Genomic DNA, 7,650 nt, shown 5'->3' on the forward strand with positions numbered 1-7,650 from the left:
CCAGCTCCACAGGTCCTCAGTCACCCGTCCAACTTTCTCTCCTAAACGAGGCTCTGGACTTAATGCGATCCGTCGCCATCATGGAAGAGTCACTTCTGAACTACGCCCAGCCGGAACTAGGGGCTGAGAGCGGGGAATTTTTCGTCCCATCCACCTCCCACTTAATAGCCACTATCGAGGACCTAACCGACATGCTAGACTACGCCTTCGAAGACATCGACGGTATGGACGACGATGCCAGAGCCGAACCAGGCCAAAACCCGCCTATCACTGGGCGTTGGACGATTACTTCCACTTATGATGTGTGCATGGTGGATACGCCTGAGAAGAAGGACGACGATAGGGCTCAAGATCGGATTGAGGACAAGCCTGTCGAGGCTCCACCAAAGCGCAACGACGCCGCTCATGACCACGTCAGGAAAAAGAAAGTAATACCAGCACTGGAGATAACAACACTCCGGACAACGCCGAAGACTCCGACCACCCAGTTGAGCCTGCATTCAAGCAGGATGAGGGGGAGGAGGGACAAGTCAACCCAGACGAATTTGTCGATCATGAGGATTCGGAAGATAGTAACTATCTACCGGCCTCCGAGGAAGATGTTAGCCTCGGTAATGAAGATTTTATCGTCCCAGAGGAACCCCTCAAACAAGAACGCTTCAAGCGACAACTTATCGCCACTACAAGGAGCCTGAAAAAGAAACAACAACAGCTTCAAGCCGAACATGATACACTCAACGACAGATGGACCAAGGTCCTGGCGGCCAAAGAATACGGCCTTGAGCGCCCAACAAATAGCTACCCAAAACGCAGGCTACTACCACAATTCGATGACGAGGCCCTTGAGCTAAATCCATCAAGATACTATCACACTAATGAACCAGACTGACTACCACGTGGACGGGACAAAATGACTAATTATGCCGAATACCAGCCCGCGCCACCCAGCCGTAGAAGCAAGGAGGCATCGGCTCCGGGTTACACATATGACTTATGTCAGGGCCTGGACAATAGAGCCAGCCATACCAGATCAATCTACGGATCAAGGGGACGTGCTCTGCTACTTATTGAGCATGTGTTGGTTTTCCCTTGAAGAGGAAAGGGTGATTCAACAAAGTAGCGTAAGTATTTCCCTCAACTTTTGAGAACCAAGGTATCAATGCAGTAGGAGACTACACGCAAATCCTCTAGTACCTGCACAAACAAACAAGAACCTCGCAACCAATGTGATAAAGGGGTTGTCAATCCCTTCACGGTCACTTATGAAAGCGAGATCTAATAGAGATAATAAGATACATATTTTTGGTATTTTTGTGGTATAGATTGGAAAATAAAGATTCCAAAATAAATAGTAAACTAGAATTGTAGATTGGAAACTTATATGATGTAAAGTAGACCCGGGGGCCATAGGTTTCACTAGTGGCTTCTCTCAAGATAGCATGTATTACGGTGGGTGAACAAATTACTGCCGAGCAATTGATAGAAAAGCGCGTAGTTATGATGATATCTAAGGCAATGATCATGAATATAGGCATCACGTCCGTGACAAGTAGACCGAAACGATTCTGCATCTACTACTATTACTGCACACATCGACCGCTATCCAGCATGCATCTAGAGTATTAAGTTCATAAGAACGGAGTAACGCTTTAAGTAAGATGACATGATGTAGAGGGATAAACTCAAGCAATATGATATAAACCCCATCTTTTTATCCTCGATGGCAACAATACAATACTTTTCGTTTCCCTTTCTATCACTGGGATCGAGCACTAAGATTGAACCCAAAGCTAAGTACTTCTCCCATTACAAGAAAGATCAATCTAGTAGGCCAAACTACCAGATAATTTGAAGAGACTTGCAAAGATATCAAATCATGCATATAAGAATTCAGAGAAGAATCAAATAATATTCATAGATAATCAAGTTCATAAACCCACAATTCATCGGATCTCGGCAAACACACCGTAAAAAGAGTTACATCGAATAGATCTCCAAGAAGATCGAGGAGAACTTTGTCTTGAGATCTAAAGAGAGAGAGAGAGAGAGAAGAAGCCATCTAGCTAATAACTATAGACCCGAAGGTGTGTGGTAAACTACTCACACATCATCGGAGAGGCTATGGTGTTGATGTAGAAGCCCTCCATGATCCAATCCCCTTCGGCAGATTGCCGGAAAAGGCCCCAAGATGGGATCTCACGGGTACAGAAGGTTGCGGCGGTGGAAAAGGTGTTTCGTTGCTCTCCCTGAAGGTTTCAGGGTATAAGAGTATATATAGGCGAAAGAAGTAGGTCGGTGGAGCTGCGAGGGGACCACGAGGGTGGGGGCACGCCTGCCCCCCTGGGCGCGCCCTCCTACCTCGTGGCTGCCTCGCTGCTTCCTTGACGTCCACTCCAAGTCTCCTGGATCACGATTGTTCCAAAAAAGATCCTCGCGAAGGTTTCATTTCATTCGGATTCTGTTTGATATACCTTTTCCGCGAAACACTGAAATAGGCAAAAAACAGCAATTTGCACTAGGCTTTCGGTTAATAGGTTAGTCCCAAAAATAATATAAAAAGGTATATTAAAGCCCATTAAACATCCAAAATAGATAATATAATAGCATGGAACAATAAAAAATTATAGATACGTTGGAGATGTATCAAGCATCCCCAAGCTTAATTCCTGCTCGTCCTTGAGTAGGTAAATGATAAAACAGAATTTTTGATGTGGAATGCTCCCTAACATAATTTTCAATGTAATTCTCTTTATTATGGCATGAATGTTCAGATCCAAAAGATTCAAGATAAAAGTCAAATATTGACATAAAAAATAGTAATACTTCAAGCATACTAACCAATCAATTATGTCTTATCAAAATAACATAACCAAAGAAAGCTTATCCCTACAAAATCATATAGTTTGGCCATGCTTCATTTTCATCACATAGAATGCTCCCCTCATGCATAACCCCAATGACAAGCCGAGCAATTGGTTCATACTTTTTAACGCGCTTCAGCCTTTTTAACCCTTACGCAATACATGAGCGCAAGCCATGTATATAGCACTATAGGTGGAATAGTATATGATGATGGGAGTTATGTGAGAAGACAAAAAAGGAGAAAGTCTCACATTGACGCGGCTAATCAACGGGCTATGGAGATGCCCATCAATTGATGTCAATGCGAGGAGTAGGGATTGCCATGCAACGGATGCACTAGAGCTATAAGTGTATGAAAGCTCATCTAAAGAAACTAAGTGGGTATGCATCCAACTTGCTTGCTCACGAAGACCTAGGGCATTTTGAGGAAGCCCGTCATTGGAATATAAAGCCAAGTTCTATAATGAAAAAATCCCACTAGTATATGCAAGTGACGAAATAAGAAACTCTCTATCATGAAGACCATGGTGCTATTTTGAAGCACAAGTGTGGAAAAAAGATAGTAACATTGTCCCTTCTCTCTTTTTCTCTCATTTTTTTATTTGGGCTTCTTTTGCCTCTTTTTTTATTTGGGCTTCTTTGGCCTCCTTTTTTTCTTTCCTCACATGGGACAATGCTCTAATAATGATGATCATCACACTTTTATTTACTCATAACTCAATGTCACAACTCGATACTAGAACAAAAATATGACTCTGTGTGAATGCCTCCGGTAGTGTATCCGGATATGTGATGAATCAAGAGCGACATGTATGAAAAAATTATGAAAGTGGCTTTGCCACAAATATGATGTCAACTACATGATCATGCAAAGCAATATGACAATGATGGGGTGTGTCATAATAAACGGAATGGTGGAAAGTTGCATGGCAATATATCTCGGAATGGCTATGGAAATGCCATAATAGGTAGGTATGGTGGCTGTTTTGAGGACGATATAAGGAGGCTTATGTGTGATAGAGTGTATCGTATCACGGGGTTTGGATGCACCGGCGAAGTTTGCACAAACTCTCAAGGTGAGAAAGGGCAATGCACGGTACCCAAGAGGCTAGCAAATTGCGTAAAGGTAAGAGTGCGTATTATCCATGGACTCACATTAGTCATAAAGAACTCATATACTTATTGCAAAAGTTTATTAGCCCTCGAAGCAAAGTAATACTACGCATGCCCCTAGAGGAATAGATTGGTAGGAAAAGACCATCGCTCGTCCCCGACCGCCACTCATAAGGAAAGTACTCAAAGAACACCCCATGCTTCAAATTTGTCACACAACGTTTACCATACGTGCATGCTACGGGACTTGCCAACTTTAACACAAGTATTTCTCAATTACCCAACTAGCATGACTCTAACATTACCACCTTTATATCTCAAAACATCTATCAAGAATCATAGTATTCAATGCACTCTATATGAAAGTTTTTATCATACCCATCTTGAATGCCTATCATATTAGGACTAGTTCTATAGCCAAAGAAAATTATCATGCTGTTCTAAAAGACTCTCTAAATAATATAAGTGAATCATGAGAGATCAATAATTTCTACAAAATAAAACCACCACCGTGCTCTAAAAAATATAAGTGAAGTACTAGAGCAAAATTATCTAGCTCAAAAGATATAAGTGAAGCACATAGAGTATTCTAATAAATTCCGATTCATGTGTGTCTCTACCAAAAGGTGTGTACAGCAAGGATGATTGTGGTAAAGTAAAAAGCAAAGAATCAAATCATACAAGACGCTCCAAGCAAAACACATATCATGTGGTGAATAAAGATATAGCCTCAAGTAAAGTTACCGATAGACGAAGACGAAAGAGGGGATGCCTTCCGGGGCACCCCAAGCTTAGGCTTTTGGTTGTCCTTGGATTTTACCTTGGGGTTCCTTGGGCATCCGCAAGCTTAGGCTCTTGCCACTCCTTGTTCCAAAATCCATCAAATCTTTACCCAAAAGCTTGAAAACTTCACAACACAAAACTGAACAGAAAATCTCATGAGCTTCGTTAGTATACGAAAACAAATCGCCACTTAAGGTACTGTAATGAACTTATTCTTTATTTATATTGGTGTTAAACCTACTGTATTCCAACTTCTTTATGGTTCATACTCTCCGAGACTAGCCATAGATTCATCAAAATAAGCAAACAACACACGAAAAACAGAATCCGTCAAAAACAGAACAGTCTGTAGTAACCTGTAGGTTTCGAATACTTCTGTAACTCCAAAAATTCTACAAAATTAGTAAGACCTAAATAATTTTTATATTGATCTACTGCAGTTGGAATTATTATTTTATCGCTCTCTGGTTAAAAATGGAAATTATTCTCGTGAGCGCATACTTTCTGGTTTTTTCCAGCAAGATCAAATAACAATCATCCAAGAAGATCCTAAAGGCTTTACTTGGCACAAACACTAATTAAAACATAAAAAACACAATCATAATAGAGGATAGATGATTTATTTATTACTAAACAGGAACAAAAATAAAATTTGGTTGCCTCCCAACAAGCACTATCGTTTAACGCCCCTAGCTAGGCATAAAAACAAGAATAGATCTAGGTATGGTTATCCTTGGTATGCAGTCCATAAGTGGCTCTCATAATAGATTCATAAGGTAATTTAATTTTCTTCCAAGGAAAGTGTTTCATGCCTTTCCTTAATGGAAATTGGAATCTAATATTTCCTTCTTTCATATCAATAATTGCACCAATCGTTCTAAGGAAAGGTCTACCAAGAATAATAGGACAAGTAGGATTGCAATCTATATCAAGAACAATAAAATCTGCGGGCACATAATTCCTATTTGCAACAATAAGAACATTATTAATTCTTCCCATAGGTTTCTTAATGGTGGAATCTGCAAGATGCTTATTTAAAGAACAATCATCAAATTCACGGAAACCTAGCACATCACACAAAGTTTTTGGAATCGTGGAAACACTAGCACCTAAATCACATAAAGCATAGCATTCATGATCTTTAATCTTAATTTTAATAGTAGGTTCCCACTCATCATAAAGTTTTATAGGGATAGAAACATCTAATTCAAGTTTTTCTTCATAAGATTGCATTAAAGCATCAACGATATGTTTAGTGAAAGCTTTGTTTTGACCATAAGCATGAGGAGAATTTAGCACGGATTGCAACAAGGAAATACAATCTATCAAAGAGAAATTATCATAATTAAATTCCTTGAAATCCAAAATAGTGGGTTCATTGCTATGTAAAGTTTTGACCTCTTCAATCCCACTTTTACCAATTTTTGCATCAAGACTAAACACTCCGAATCATTGGGACACCTTCTAACTAAAGTTGACTCATATCCAATCCCATCTTTATCAAGATTCATATTGTCAAACAAAGATTTAATAGGAGACACACCAATCACTTTTAGATCTTCATCATTATTACCATGAGAACTAGAAGAACATGCTTTTACAAAGCAATCTTTCTTAGCACGCATCCTAGCAGTTCTTTCTTTGCACTCATCAATGGAAATTCTCATGGCTTTGAGATACTCATTGATATCATGCTTAGGTGGAATAGATATAAGTTTCAAAGAATCAACATCAAGAGAAATTCTATCCATGTTCCTAGCCAACTCATCAATCTTAAGCAATTTTTTCTTCAAGCAAAGCATTGAAATTCTTTTCCGAATTCATAAATGCTTTAACACTAGTCTCAAATTCAGAGGGCATATTAAAATTTCCATAAGAGTTGTTGTAGTAATTACCATAATTATTAGAGGAATTACTAGGGAATGGCCTAGAATTAAAGTTTCCTCTATACGCGTTGTTACCAAAGTTGTTCCTACCAACGAAATTCACATCCATAGATTCATTATTATCAATCAAAGTAGACAAAGGCATATCATTAGGATCAGAAGAAACACTCTTATTAGCGAACAATTTCATAAGTTCATCCATCTTTCCACTCAAGACATTAATCTCTTCTATCGCATGAACCTTTTTACTAGTAGATTTCGGTGTGCCATTGAGAATAATTAACCATAATATTATATAGTAGTTTAGTAGCTTCTCCTAAAAAGTGATTTCCATAAAAGTGCCTCCTGCGGCTGAATCTAAAAGATTTCTAGAAGAAAAATTTAATCCAGCATAAAAAATTTGTATAATCATCCATAAATTCAAACCATGTGTAGGGCAATTACATATCATTAATTTCATCCTCTCCGAAGCTTGTGTAACGTGCTCATGATCAAGTTGCTTAAAATTCATAATATCGTTTCTAAGAGAGATGATCTTAGCGGGAGGAAAATACTTAGAGATAAAAGCATCTTTGCACTTATTCCAAGAATCAATACTATTTTTAGGCAAAGAAGAGAACCAAGTTTTAGCACGATCTCTAAGCGAAAACGGAAATAGCTTCAATTTAACAATATCATTATCCACATCTTTATTCTTTTGCATATCACATAAATCAACAAAGCTGTTTAGATGGGTAGTGGCATCTTCACTAGGAAGGCCAGAAAATTGATCTTTGATGAAAGATTCAGCAAAGCAGTATTAATTTCACAAGATTCAGCATCGATAAGAGGAGCAATCGGAGTGCTAATAAAATCATTCTTGTTGGTATTGGTAAAGTCACATAATTTAGTATTATCTTGAGCCATCGTGACAAACAATCAATCCAACACACAAGCAAACAAGAGGCAAGCGAAAAGAGACAAACGGAAAAAAGCGAACGAAAAGAGGCAACTAAAACAGCAAGGG

This window comes from Triticum aestivum, chromosome 2A (assembly GCF_018294505.1).
Source record: "Triticum aestivum cultivar Chinese Spring chromosome 2A, IWGSC CS RefSeq v2.1, whole genome shotgun sequence".
Classification (NCBI taxonomy): domain Eukaryota; kingdom Viridiplantae; phylum Streptophyta; class Magnoliopsida; order Poales; family Poaceae; genus Triticum; species Triticum aestivum.